The sequence below is a fragment of the Orycteropus afer genome, unplaced genomic scaffold (assembly GCF_000298275.1).
Source record: "Orycteropus afer afer isolate SDZICR_OR568_19922 unplaced genomic scaffold, OryAfe1.0 scaffold00057, whole genome shotgun sequence".
In the NCBI taxonomy this organism is placed as follows: domain Eukaryota; kingdom Metazoa; phylum Chordata; class Mammalia; order Tubulidentata; family Orycteropodidae; genus Orycteropus; species Orycteropus afer.
The window spans coordinates 8,188,010-8,201,508 of NW_006921644.1; positions in this window are offsets into that span (position 1 = coordinate 8,188,010).

Genomic DNA, 13,499 nt, shown 5'->3' on the forward strand with positions numbered 1-13,499 from the left:
AACAACAACAAAGCATAACCCTCTCCCACAACTGGGTTCAGCTGAGAACCGTAACCTACAAAGCAAGCAAAACGTCCCTGGGAAGAGGGACACTGAGTCTGGAGTAGCCAGGGAAGAGAAGAATAAAGACATGCCTGGCCATCCAAGGGATCGTCAGCCCCCTGCCTGTCTCCCTGTATGATCCTGTTGACCCCTCTGCTCGGGGAGACAGACATGTCAGAGAAGGGATTCTGTCTCCTTGGGGATCGACACTCAGTCAACCTTCTGCTTTCCGGCTTCAACCTGTTGTGATCATTGGCTCTTCATGACGGGGTCAGGACCTTGTTTTCCTACAACAAGTACAGTTCTACTGTGTAACACATGAGGGCGCCATGACAGCTTGACGGCAACAGGTTTGGTTCGGTCTGATGGGCTGGACAGGCTACAGTGCCTGTTCCGCCCTCCTTGACACGACTTCTTCTAGGTTATCTGTTTAACCCTGGAGGTGACTCCAATGGAATTTGCTGGCTCTGAAGCTTCCTGCACAGGACCATCACCTGGGGAGTGTTTCAAACCCCAGGAACCAAGCAGAACCCCACTAACCCCATCAGCATTCCTGCGGGCAGCCCCGAGCTTCAGCACTCGTGTGAAGCGCACCTGTGCAGCCATGGTTGCAAACCACTTTTCAGAAGGTCTGTCTACCGCTGATCACCATTTGACATAATTCGCCAAGCAAATTAGATGGGCCTGGCCGAGCTTTTGTCAACCCAGCTGACACTTCTGAGTCAGACAATTGAGACTCTGGCTGGAGTTGGCTGGCACACAGCCCAATTCATGTGTCATTTCTGCTCACACTGCTTCAGCATGGTACCACCGTTCAGATGAAAGGATTGTGACTCCCTGCCTGACAGGCAGCCTCTGGTTAGCCAGCTTCAACTCCAGTTACCTGACATTTCCAGAGTGGCTGGCCCCTGCCAGGGACTATGCTGGGAGCCTTCACCTGCATCATCTTAGGGAGCTTTCAGGAACATTTGAAGGTCATTGACTTTATCAAGAAGTTTGCAAGCGGGATGTTTCTCCTTCTAATCGGCTCTCAAAAAAATCTATTCAGAAACCACTGCTGGAGAGCACTTGGCTGCTAATCGAAAGGTCAGTAGTTCAAACCCACCAGCTGTTCCATGGGAGGAAGATGAGGCAGTCTGCTTCCGTAAAGATGACAGCATTGGAAATCCCATGGGGCAGTTCTACCCTGTCCAACAGGGTCACCGTGAGTCGGAATTGACTCTCTGGTAATGGGTTTGGCTGGTTCTGTTTGTCTTACCTTTTGTAGATCTTCAGACATTGCTGTTGAAAACTGCTAAGTATTTTCAGAAAGAAACTCTAAATATTAAGTAATTAAAACTAAAGGCCTATTATGCAGCAGAAAACCTGGTTGATTTTAATGGGCTGTGGCCCATCCTCACAACAGTCCTTCTGGAAATGTATGTAATATGGATGTTTCCTTGAAAGACACTCTCCTGAAAATACAGCAAGACCACTTGGTTGACCCTGAGACTGTGGCCCCAGATTAGCCTTCGGGCCTGGACCTGGACTCACGTCCATGGATCACATCTCAGCCAAACAGCAGAAAGGCCTACAAGGAGAACACCTACCCCAGGGAGATGCACCCCTCGGATCATCAACCATGAGACATCAGAGGGCAGCAGGTGCATGGAGGGAAAGCTGGGCAGGCAGGTGCATCGATAAGGGAGCAGGGAAGGGGCGGTCACAGGGAGGGGGTGGGAGGAAAGCTTTAATGGTTGGGATTGCAATCAGGCTGTGAAACCAAATGTGCATGAACTGGTGAGAATAAAACCAATCCGCTTTGTAAATCTGCACCAGAATCACAATAAAATTTAAAAAAAGAACATTTGGTTGCTTCTGCTGCAAAGTCCTCCCAAGGCCAAGGGCTGGCCCAGGTTGTTGGTGGGACAGAAGCAGGGGCTGGCCTGGTGCACGGACCACAGGCTGGAAACATGGCAAAGCAACTCCTGTAAGAAGCCGGCCTTTCCTCTTGGTAGGCAGGTGTCTGGGATGTGAACCACAGGCAAGGGCTCCTCAGTGAGAACCTGTGTTCACTGGGGCCATAAGTGGGGGTCTTAAAGGCAAGGGATATTCTGAAAACTGTCAGACGTATGCTCTCCTGCTAACAGCATTTGAAAGAGAAGGCTGGTGACCACCACAGGTCAGTGCCCAGGTCTCTCAGAGGCTGATTATCTGAACTGTACATTCTTCCAGGTGCAGAAACATAACCAAAGGAAAATACGGTAAAATTCTTTGATTGGGTCCACCTCATTTCCTGCAGCTGCGACAAGGCTTCACAATGATCTGTGTGACCCAACTCTGTCACAACAAGACGCTGACTCCACAGGCCACTCTAGCTCTGTTGGACCTGTATTTCTGGAATCCCTGATGGAAAATCCTCCTCACTGGGAAAGCTCGAACTTCCTTGGATGATGTCATGGCCTGAACTGTGTATGCCAAAATACATGTTGACTTGGCTGGACTATTATGCTAAGTGGTTTGGCAGTCATGTGACATCCTCACCCCCCATGATGTGATTTGCTATGATCACCAATCAGCTGTAAGGGGATCAGGGTGGGATGCAACACCCTTACTAAGTCACAGACCCTGTAAGAGCAGTTTCCCAGGAGCTGGGCTCCATCCCCTGAAGCTTACAAGAGATAAAAGGAGAGAGAAGCAGGCAGAGAGTGGGGGACCTCAGTACCACCCAGAAAGCCGCTGTGGGAGTGTACGTTCTTAGGACCTGGAGTCCCTGTGCTGAGAACCCCCTAGACCCAGGGGAAGACTGATGCCAAGACACATGGAAACGTCCAGGGAACACCAGGCCCACAGACCTTCCCCCAGAACTGAGAGACAGACAGCCTTCCTGCAGAGCTGACACTCTGAACTCGGACATCTAGTCCCTAAACTGTGAGAGAACACATTTCTGTTTGTTAAGCCCCTCTGGCTGTGGTATTTCTGATACAGCAGCACTAGAGAACTAAGGGAGGTCTGGGGGCATAGCGCCTAAAGCATCTGACTGCTAACCAGAAGGCTGGCGTTTCAAATCCACCAGCCACTCCTTGGAAGGAAGATGGAACAATCTCTATCTCCGCAGAGATACCACCTCAGGAAGCCGAGGAGGGGTTGCTATGAGTCGAAATTGACTCCATGGCAGTGAGTTTGGTTTGGGTTTGAGAGAACTAACATGGTGGAGTCAAGCTAATCTATATCCCAGAAAAGTTCTGGGCAAGGCAGCTTACTTAATGCTTTAGCAAGTTACTACCCAGCAAGTTCAGAACTTGAAGAGTGTCCTTTTGTGTTACAGCATAAAAATAACAAAAAACTTGGTAAGACTTCTTGAAATGACCGTAACACCGATGTGGTAAGCTGTCTGCTGACTTCCTGTATGAAACAACCCTGTGATGTTAAGTGCTGTCTTGCCAGCCCAGCTGTCTTTCTCCGGAAACCCATAGCCCTTTGGAAGATGGTGCTGAACTCAGCCTTTGTAAGGTTTGCGATGGCACCTGGCCAACACCACTAAAGCTCTGACTGTGTTCTACTGATATTAGTCTTCCAGATCGTGGTCTAAGAACACGTGTTTATTCTGCCTTGGATTCAAACAAAAAATACATGCAGAGTATATTTTTTCCTTGGAGACAGTTACCTTATGGCCTGCTGTCATTAGTTACTGTCAACCTGTGGCGACCGCATGTTACCTTATGGCTTGTCACCATTAGTTACTATCAACCCGTGGCAACCACGTGTTACCTTACGGCTTATTGCCATTAGTTACCGTTGACCCATGGTGACTACATGGACAACAGAACAAAATGGTGCCCAGCCCTGCCTCATCCTAGATCCACTGTATCAGCAAGTTTGGGGGAGAGGCTGGCAGTCTGTGTTTTAGCACCGCCTCCAGGTGAGGCTGATGCACGTGCAAGATGAGAACCAGGGCCTCAACCAGTTGGGTTGTCCAATAGCTTTGTGATGAGACTCATGGAAGCATCAGAAGCCCCCTGGGCACAATTAACAGGCACACTCCTAGGTGCCTCTTATAGATTCTGAGTCAAAAATCAGGGCATGAGTCTGCGGGCAGGTACATCGATAGCGAGGTCAGGGGCTGACCGGAAGGTAGGAAGTTCAAGTCCACTGAGAAGCACCAGGGAAGAAAATCCTGACCATGTACTTCTGAGGAATCAGCCACTGAACATCGTATGGGCAGAGTTCCACTCCAAGCCACGTGGGGTCACCACGAGTCAGTCAGCTCCACAGCTGTGTCAGGACAGGGACTTGGGGGGCCACATTTAAGTCACCTCCCCAGATGTTTTTCCCTTCCATTAAGGTCTGGAAAACCTACACAGAGAAGACCACAGGGACATGTTCTCAGACTGAGTTCCTCCGGCTGGGCAAGTCCTAAGGTAATTGGAAAGGAATTGATTCTTAATTATGCAAACATCTGAGGCTGGGAGAGCATGACCTTTCGGGCCTGTTAAATGAGGAGCCCACCCTTCAACCCAAGGAGCAGAGTGTGAAGAGACCGCAGCCCACGATGACTTGAATCACTTCAGCTCAATTTGCTTCTTATTAAAATGTCCTTCAGTAAAAAGCCATCACCACTATTAAGCCACAAAAGGCTATCCAATCATTTAACGCTTTCTGAATGTTTCAGCTGATTAAAAGCTATTAAAGAGTGTGGTAAGAGCCCAGGTGGCACAGTGGATAAAATGCTCAGCTGGCGGAAAGGCCTGTGGTGGGAACCCGACAACCGTTCCGCAGGAGAAGGACATGGCGGTCTGCTTCCGCCAAGGCGGGCAGCCTTGGACACCCGAGGGGCAGTTCTAGGCTGCCGTACAGGGGTGCTGCGAGTCCAAGGTGAGCTGGGGTGGCACAGTGGTTAAGTGATGAGCTGCTACCATAAGGTTGGCTGTTCAAACATACCAGTCACTCTGCAGAAGAAAGATGTGGCAGTCTGCTTCTGCAAAGACTGACAGCCTCCAAAACTCAGGATCCCCTAGACAGCAGTGGGGGGCAAAACTCATACTAACTCATTGTCGTCGAGTCAGGCTCAACTCATAGCAACCCCTCCTTGGGTTTCTGAGATGGTATCACTACGAAATTAGATTGCCCAACCTTCCTTCCGAGGAGTGGCTGGTGGGTCTGAACCACTGTGGTAAATACTTTACCATCAGGCCGAGCTACTTGGTCAAGGGTTCTTTGTCCAGACTGTCATCTAGCAGGTCAGTTCTCGGTACTTCCACGAAAGTGCATCCCTGCCACCTAGGCCCCTTTGTGGTTTGGTTTATTCCCACAGCAAGTGGGGCTGAGTCTGTGATCCTGTAGTGCACAAACCTGTTTAAATATAATTTCCCTATGAAAGTAGTAAGATTGTACTGACTACAGGAAACACTGTATTCAAACAGAGATCTGGGAGTGGGAAGCCCAGCCCCTGTCCTTAGAAAGGAGCTGCCTTCACTGTTTTGAAAAGAGAACAAAGGATAACAAGTACATAACTTAAAAAACAGTGGAAAGGAAAGCGTTGAACGCACAAGCCCCAAATCAAGGCACTGAGTTCAACTACATCTGCTCAAATATCTTATGTCGATAATAAAAAGTAAAAACTAGAACGTGTTCGGCTGCTAGCCATGACTTAGGACGGCCCCAACAGCACAGAGGTTGAGCGCCCACAAAGGCAGCAGTGCAGGGGTTCTGCAGTAGTTCACCTTTCAGCCCCTCAACACGGGGACCGCAGGCTGTGTGCCCTGGGAGGCTCCACTGTCCCCTCACGGTGACTCAGAATCTCCAACCATCCCACGCGAACCAACCGCACACCCACTCCCAAAGCCTTCCTGCATGCCCCGCCGTGGAGTCGACGTGCCCCTCGGCGACCCCGCGTGTCGGGGTGGGACTATACCCCACAGGGTCTCACGGGCTGATCTCTCAGTACCTCACCGGGCCATCTTCCGAGGCGCTGGAGTGGGCCTGAGCTGCCAACCTCTCAGCTGCAGCCGAGTGCATTTACTCCCTCCTCTGACAGGAAGACCAAGCACGTGATTTGCAGGGGCCGATGCAAAAGGCAAGGTCCCTTGCTCAAAAACTGTTAAGAACTTCAAGATGGGCACAGAGGAGCCTTAAACCCGGTGTGAGGCCGCTCTGAGCATGGGATCCTAAAGCCCTCGCCTCTGGGTTTTCTTCCTGATGAGCTTGGGAAAATCACTGAGCGGCCTTCACCTCCGGAGAGTCCTGTGAGCCAAGGGGCAGACGTTGACCTCCAGGGCTTGTTGGGCAGATCAAAAAGAAAAGGCCATGGACGCCTGTTGAGTGTGCAGACGAAAGAAGAGGGCAGTGGGAAGAGACAGACTGACCACCCAGTGTGAGTGGAAGCCCCATAGCCACACACAGACTGAATGCAAAGGCTGAGGAGAGGTTTGTTGTAGACCTTGCATGGTGTCCTGCCCCAAGTTAAGAGCAGCGCCAGACCTCCCGCTGTGGCCAGCAGAGGGCAGCACTGTGCGACGAAGGTCTCTCGGAGAACGTCACCAAGAGGCAGGGCAGGGAGCCTGCTTAATCTTCTCCTCTCTCTCAGAACTCAAACACAGCCCTAAGAAGAACATCCACCAGCACGCTCCAGCTCAACACCAGGCAACAGACAGACTGAAGGACAAAGCAGATGACTCCCCAGCTATAGAGAGGGGACTGCAGGAGTCACCCCTCCCCCAGGACCAGGAACTGCTGGCCTGCCTGGCTCCTCCAGCTGAAAGAGGAGGCAGCAGCCAGTGACGCCTTGGCCCGGACCCACAGCGGTCAGTGGCTTCTCTGTCCCGTCTGTTTAGAAACAGATCTAGGCTCCCTTCAACCCCAGGACCTTTGCACGTGTTGCTACTTTGTCTGAGATGTTATTCTGCCGCCCCATTCCTTACCCCCAGGGCTAACACCTACAGATTCTTAGACCTCAAATGTCCCATCACTGATCCGACAGGTACCCTCTTTGTGTGCTCTCGTACCAACCTGTCCTACCTTGCAGAGCTTCTACTGTGGTGTGTGCTTGGGCAATCACTGGTTAACACCTCTCTCCCCCTGCTAGTCTGTAAGCAGAGCCTGGGTGGCTCGAGGGTCACATGCTTGACTGCTACCCAAAAAGTCGGCGGTTTGACCCCATCAGCTGCTCCTGCGGAGACGAGACCTGGTGATCTGCTCCCGTCAAGCCCACAGCCTTGGAAACCCTACAGGGCAGTTCTGCTGTGTCCTCTAGGTAACTCTGAGTCATGATCTACTAGGCAGCACCCAACAACCTTCGGCAAGCACCAAGAGCCAGGGACTGTTCGTTTTGCTCACCCCTGACTCCAGTACCTGGACATTGCCTGACACGTGGACAGAAACACTTATCCACTGAATGAATGAATCAGTTTGCCTCCGGGCACAGAGCTAATAAGAGGCAAGCTAGGATCCCCATCCTCTGACCCCTGAGGCGGCCCTCTTTCCACTTGACCTTACTGTCAAATATGAGCAAATGCCGGCTACAAATAGGATAAGGAAAACCTCGCTCCACTGTGCTGCCTGGTATCGTTTTCCTGACCCATCCAAAACACGTGAGCCTGCCTTGCAGGCAAACCCTAGTGTCTACTCCTCTGCTCCAACAGCGTTAATAAGTAAACGACATTCTAATAAACAGATGAGCCGCGCAAGGAAGCGGTGCTGAGACCAGAAGCTGGGGAGATGCAGGCAGCAGGTTCTGGACTCCCAAGGCCCGGAAGGTCATCGGTTCCCTGTCACCACCCCAAAGGAGGAAGAGAGGCACAGAGAGGTTAAGTGGCCTGCCCCGAACCACCCAGCTGGGGAGTGGCAACGTGGACCTCCTAGCTGCAGACCCGTCCTTGTACCAGCTCTGCGTTCTACAGCCAAAGGTTGGAAGGTTCCTACTGAGTAACTCAAGGAGCTGCTGGCCTGGTCCCACCCCCACAGGACTGCACCGCCTCTCTCCATGCAGGGGAAAGCACAGTCATAGCATCTACTATTTGGCCCCGCAAAATTGTCATTGTTGACCATCCGGTCGACCCCAACTCATGGCGACCCTGTGTGCCATGGAACCAATGCTGCCTGGTCCTGCGACAGCCCACGATCGGTTACAGGCCTGTGCCCTGAGGGTGCCCACTGGCCGGTTACCGCAGTGGTCTCCAGGCCTTCCTTCCTGGCCTGAGTCTGGAAATGAACGCAGGAGTCGGAGCAGCTTCTCCTGAGGGCAGTGGCTGATCAGGAGCGGGTGGGCACCTGACTGCAACTGGAGTTCCGTCAGGATGGAGAATGCAAGAGGTGATGACAGACTCTAAGGGCGGCCTCTCCACCCTCCCGTCCGTCCGCCCAGGCGCCAGTGTCGTGCGGACAGCTGGAAATCCTTGATTGCTCCCCTCCGCCCTCTGGGACCCCTGCCATCTCTCTGCCTGGCCCCTCACCTCCCACTCCTCACTCTTGGATATACATTATAAAAGGACTTTGCAATGTCAGGCATAAATAGATTATGAGAAGAAAATCTTTTGTTTAAACAGAAATTCTAATTTTCCGAAAGGTGATGAATAAATACTCGGATGCATTCGCGATCGGCCCATCTTGTTTGCTCAAAATCATGCTGCGGTTTCTTTAAACAGGCAAAAAATAGCAGCTCGGCCGTCCTTGCCAGGAGCCCCCCATGTCAAAGGACATGGTGTCCCTGTCAATGTGTACCACTCAGAAGATGCTGGAGGCCCCATCCAGGTGGGCACCGCAGCTCACGGGCCCAAGTGGGGCTCAGGCTTGGGCCAGGGACACGAGTGGCCCTTTCCCTCCTCTCCAGGGCCACAGTCCCATCACATCAGGACAGGCCTCTTCAATTTCCTGGTAACAACATTCCCAAACCACCCCAGAAAACACAATTCAGGGAGAGGTGCGAGCACGCTTTCTTAAAGCATGACTTGAGAGCCACAAGAATACGAGCACAGACGCTGGGGATTGTCTACCCCACCAAGTACCCCAGTCCAGAGCACTCAGGCCCAGGTCAGCCCAACCCGCAGGAATTGTTAAAGACAAAAGATTGCAGTGCTTCTGTTCTACCTCCAGTTCATTGCATAGTGTCTGGGGTCTTACAAGCTTGCAAGTAGCCATCCAAGACACAGCAACTGGTCTCCATTCACCTGCAGGAACAGAGGAAGAAGGAGAGTCGGGAACAGGAGGAGGGGATGGGATGTGTGGCTGATTGCCTCGGTGAATAACTGCCTCCTTTGCCATGAGACAGAAGCACTAGGTGGTACCTGCTACCATTACAAGCATTTTACTCTAAGATTCCACAGAAGAATCCTAATCAAAAGGGAGAAAAGGTAGAACAGAATTTCAAATTCTCATGGAATCCAGACTTTATGAAGCTACGGAGGCTGGACAAACCCCTGAAACTACTGCCCTGAGATAAGCTTTAAATCTTAAACCAAAAATATCCCCTGAAGTCTTCCTAAAATCAAACAATGGTTTAGCTGAACCAGGGAGGAGTATCTGTCCTGAACACTGTGCTCTTTGAAGATCTGTCTCCATGGGATCAAACTGACAACAGCAACCCAAAAGACTAGACAGGAACCTTACGGGTGCGGTGAGGTTATGTTAATGGGGGAGAAGCAACTCAGAAAAGGGTGAGAATGGTTGCACAACTCAAAGAATGTAATCAATGTCACTGAATTGGGCATGTAGGAATTGCTGGATTGGTGTATGTTCTATTTATATTCTTAACAACAACATCATAATAAAGTTAATTGGTTTTTTAAAAAATTTCTGTGATTTTCCTAAGGTGGGATGAATGGTTCTCAGTGTTCCAATGAGGTTCCTCTCTGCTGCCAGTTTGGTGTCTTTCTCTACCTGGTCTAGAGTCTAGGCCAGTGTTGACGCTAGGGACTCTCCAACAAGATCTACCAGCCACAGCAACAACCAGCAGCAGCTCACAGACCCTTCCCTTCTCCCCAGCCTCCCTTTCACTGGCTGCTGCTATGAACCCTTAGTTTGAACATCCCTTCTGTGGAGAAGCTTTCAAGAACACCCCAGGTAAGCACTCAGCTATTAACAGAAAGGTTGGAAGTTCAAACCTAGCCAATGGCTCCACAGCAAAAAGACCTAGTGATCTGCTCCCATAAAGACGACAGCCTACAGAACCCTGTGGGGCAGTTCCACTCTGTCACACGGGGTCACTATGGGTCAGAATCAACTTGATGGCACAAAACAGTAACGACAACCTGAAGGCCACTGTCTACCTCTCCTTTTTACTGCTCAGCGGAAACAATGATGCAACCATCTTTGTAGCGAATTAGGCTAAACTGAGAGATTTTTGAATCAGAATCCACTCGACAGGAGTGATTTTGGGGGGTTTGGTTAAGATACTGATTCTCAGCACTCAGAAAACAACAAAGCACATTGTGTTCAGCCCACCTAGGTTTTCACACATTTCAGTTCTTCAATCCCTGTCTTTCCTAGATCTCAAGTGTGACATACGCCCTTTGACTTGTTTCTTGACTTTAAAAATGAGGCTTATACTATGACTACACGAGGTTGATGAGAAGATCAAACATCTCAGAGGCGTGCCGGGCATGCTATGTTATAAGAATGCTGTGAATGTGAGTTATTATTGCAAAGTGTTACTAGGCTGGAAGCCACAGGAGGAGCCCTTGGGTGCTAACCGAGATGTTGGAGGTGGGATCCCACCAGAGGCACCTGGCAACCTGCTTCTGGGAAATCGGCCATTGCAAACCCCGTGGAGCGAAGGTCTCCTCGGGGGTCCCCAGGAGTCACAGTCAAGCCGATGACAACTGCAGAGCTACCTGAGGGCAGGAACCCTCCACCCCACTCACTACGGTTAGCCGCATCACAGGGCCCCAGTGCTTCCCCGTTTTGCTATGTGCACCTCTTTGCAATGTGCTTTCCCCACTCCTCCCATCGAGAGATGGAGTCCTTCTTCCCCACCCCTTGGACCTGGTCTGGCCTCATGACTCACCCTGACCACTAACACACTACAGAAGTGACATCTGGAGCTAGGCCTTGAGGGTCCAGGAAGTGTCCACTTTCCCTCTTCTGAAACGCTGCCATCTGAGGAAGGTGGTGTGGCCTAGTGGAGGCCACACAGGGGAGAAGTGAGGTGCCCACCAACAGCCATATCAGAACTTCCAGCCCGCTGACCCTCAGGCTGAATGCCGCCCCAGAGACAAGCCCAGGGAGACAGTGGAAGAACCCCAGCCACTGCCCAGAACCATGAGTAAGGACATCACTGGTGTGTGACACTATGTCTCAATAGTAAGTAGTGGGGGGGCTTGTTGTTTGGTCTGCTAGTGCCACTCTAACAGAAAATACCACAAACAGAAGGTTTTAACAAACAGGGTTTTTTTTTTTTTTTTTTTCCTACAGTTTTTATTCTCCTTCCCTACTGGTTTTTTTTTTTTTTTTTTTTTTTTTTTTTTTTTTTCTTATAGTCCAGGAGGCTAGAAGTCCAAGTTCAAAGTGCCAGCCACAGGGGCTGGGTAAAAGCTCCTCAACCTTGGGCTTCAGCTCTGCCTTTTGCTCCCGGCCCATTGAAGCTGGAGGTGTCGCGTCACTGAGGCAGCTGCTGGCTGCTGAGGCTGATAAACCCAAGGCTGATAGTACAATGGCACAGTCCCAAGATTATCAAACCACACGGCAGGCCACTAGTTCAAGTCCAGAAACGCTTCCAAGATCAGCAGACAACAGGGCAGACCACTCACCAATGACTTGGGCAAGTGCAGGATCCAAATGTGCCAAGAAGCTCCAGAGACCTTTCTCAATGCTTCTCCTTAGATACTGGGGACAGAGCACATCCCTAAGGCAGCTACTCAGCTGCTCCGGGAGACCCCACCATGCAAGTTGATGGCCAGTCTCATCCTGGGGAATGACTACATCCAGCTGCCCGGCCACTCAACCAGGCCCAGCCAAGTTGACACACAACCTTAACTACCACACCTGTCACTCAGCTAAAGCAAACTGACACATTAGCCACACAGGACTGGCACTAGAAGATGGTCAATAAAGACTGTGGAATGAATGAATGAGTCTGTGAGTGAGCACGTGAGTGAGTAAAGTGGGGGGGGGGAGGAGAGAGGGGGAGGGAGGGGATGTTAGGGACACCACACTTGTAATCTGCTGGAAAGCTTAATTCCACAGAGCAGGACGATGAATTACAGCATCCAGATCTCCGTAATTGCCGATTTCAGACTGTGCTTAGAAAGAGAAACGTGACGAGATATACTCATTGAACGAACAACCTGTCACGTGTCTGCTCTGGACGGTAAAACAACACGCATGTTTCACCACCAGCTCCCCTGACTGCCGTAAAAACTCAAACGTCTGTTAAGACACGTCAGGAAATTGCACTCACACTGATTATCGTCACTAGTACTGAGGGTGATAACTTCCCCCACAAACGCAGCTAAAAAGACGTCGTTTGGAAACGCACTGATAATTTGAACTCCACGGATTTCCTTAGTTTATCTTTATCGTCTGTAACAGAAATCTTAATTTTCCACTTGTATGAAGCCCTCCTAATTCCTGAGGCAGAATCAGAAAGCAAAAAAACCCTTCAAAGCCCTTGAATCATGTTCATGTCTTGTCAGTTTTCAGTTATAAGACAGTCGAGGAGACAAAGCAGATTCATTAATACAAGTGTCACACTGTAATTACCTACTCTGCTGGCCTCCCGGATTCTCCATACGGTAAAGTTAGCCCACAGTTAACATTCGGGGAGTCCGAGGGCATAAGATTGCCCATCCTGTAAAGTTAGCCCACAGTTAACATTCGGGGAGCCCTAGGGCATAAGCATTTCCTAAGCAACCCCTGGACACCCAAGTTTTATGTTTTTAAATGATTTCCTGGGAGGGGGGTTGCAGAATAGAGAACCAATGAGCTAGATTTCTAATTTTCCTGCCAGAGTCAATTAAAAGTGTAAAAGTCTGCTTTCTTCCCAAGTATAAAAGTGCAGTATTCTTGGTGCAAAAAAACCAAAACCATTAAAAAAAAAAAAAAAAACAGGTAAAGGTAACACAGTGTTAAGAAAAAAATCAATGATTTTAACCTGGTTTTTATAGTCTTTTTTCTTAACTTTAAAGGGACAGTGAACTTACTGCCTGTGTGTGTTTATTCCAAGGTCAGCAATCCCTGTACTTGAACTCCAGATTCTTTTGTGGTCAAATCCAAGCAAAATCAAACACTTTCTCATTAAAAACAGCACGTGTAGCAAAATTCCCCATTTTCAACACAGTATATTGTCTTTTTATCTCGTATACCCAGTGTCGCCGAGTCAATTCTGACTCACAGCGACCCTACAGGACACAGTGAACTGCCCCATAGGGTTGCCTGGGCTGTCCATCTTTACACAAGCCGACTGCCTCATCTTTCTCCAGTGCCACAGCTGCTGGGTTCGAACTGCTGACCTTTTGGTTGGCAGCTGAATGTTTTGTCCACTGCAC